Raw genomic sequence first — 1,739 nt, forward strand, 5'->3', positions numbered from 1 at the left:
ACAGCAAAAGAAACCACTACCCAAACCAAGAGACCCCTCACAGAATGGGAGAAGATCTTTACATGCCATACATCAGATAAGAGTTTAATAACCAACATATATAAAGAGCTTGCCAGACTCAACAACAAGACAACAAATAACCCAATCCAAAAATGGGGGGAGGACTTGGACAGAATATTCACCACAGAAGAGATCCAAAAGACTGAGAGACACATGAAAAAATGCTCCAAGTCTCTGATTGTCAGAGAAATGCAAATAAAGACAACAATGAGATATCACTTCACTCCTGTGAGAGTGTCATACATCAGAAAAGGGAACAGCAGCAAATGCTGGAGAGGGTGTGGGGTCAAAGGAACCCTCCTGCACTGCTGGTGGGAATGTCAATTGGTCCAACCTCTGTGGAGAACAGTCTGGAGAACTCTCAGAAGGCTAGAAATGGATCTACCCTATGACCCTGCAATTCCCCTCCTGGGGATATATCCTAAGCAACCCAACACATCCATCCAAAAAGATCTGTGTACACATATGTTCTTGGCAGCACAATTTGTAATAGCCAAAACCTGGAAGCAACCCAGGTGTCCAACAACAGATGAGTGGCTGAGCAAGTTGTGGTATATATACACAATGGAATACTACTCAGCTGTAAAAAATGGTGACTTCACCGTTTTCAGCCCATCTTGGATGGACCTTGAAAAAATCATGTTGAGTGAAATAAGTCAGAAACAGAAGGATGAATATGGGATGATCTCACTCTCAGGCAGAAGTTGAAAAACAAGATTAGAAAAGAAAACACAAGTCGAACCTGAAATGGAATTTGTGTATTACACCAAAGTAAAAGACTCTGGGGTGCGTGCGTGGGGAGAATACAGGTCCATGAAAGATGATGAATGACATAGTGGGGGTTGTATTGTTAAATGGGAATCTGGGGAATGTTATGCATGTACAAACTATTGTATTTACTGTTGAAAAAAATAAATAAATAAAGACACTGTTTTGCAAAGGACAGGCACTTCCATCAGAGGATATAGCAAGAATCCATCCAATTAAATTCAGTGGACAAATGGTACTCTTTGTCCAGTTTTGATGGTGATTTGACAATTGTAGGTAACTATAGCCAGAGTTACTATGATGAACAGTGCTTAGGTCCCACACACAAAAAAAGTTGCTAGAGGCTGGGGGAGATAGCATAATGGTTCTGCCAAAAGATTTTCATGCCAGAGGCTCCCAGGTTCAAGCCCCAGGACCACCATAAGCCAGAGTTGAGGAATGCTCTGGTCTTTGTGTGTCTATCTGTATCTCTCCTTAAAATTTAAAAAGGGGGTCGGACGGTAGCACAGCAGGTTAAGTGTACCTGGTGCGAGATGCAAGGACTGGTGTAAGGATCCCGGTTGGAGCCCCCGTCTCCCCACCTACAGGGGAGTCGCTTCACAGGTGGTGGAGCAGGTCTGCAGTTGTCTTATCTTTCTTTCTCTCTCCCTTTCTTGTCTTCCCCTCCTCTCTCTATTTCTCTCTGTCCTATCCGACAATGACGACATCAATAACAACAACAATAATAACTACAACAACAAGGACTCCATAACACCCAACCAAAAAGAGGTGTGTACTCCTATGTTCATAGAAGCACAGTTCATAATAGCTAAAACCTGGAAGCAACCCAGGTGCCCAACAACAGATGAGTGGCTGAGAAAGCTGTGGTATATATACACAATGGAATACTATGCAGCTCTCAAGAACAATGA

This window comes from Erinaceus europaeus, chromosome 1, assembly GCF_950295315.1.
Source record: "Erinaceus europaeus chromosome 1, mEriEur2.1, whole genome shotgun sequence".
In the NCBI taxonomy this organism is placed as follows: domain Eukaryota; kingdom Metazoa; phylum Chordata; class Mammalia; order Eulipotyphla; family Erinaceidae; genus Erinaceus; species Erinaceus europaeus.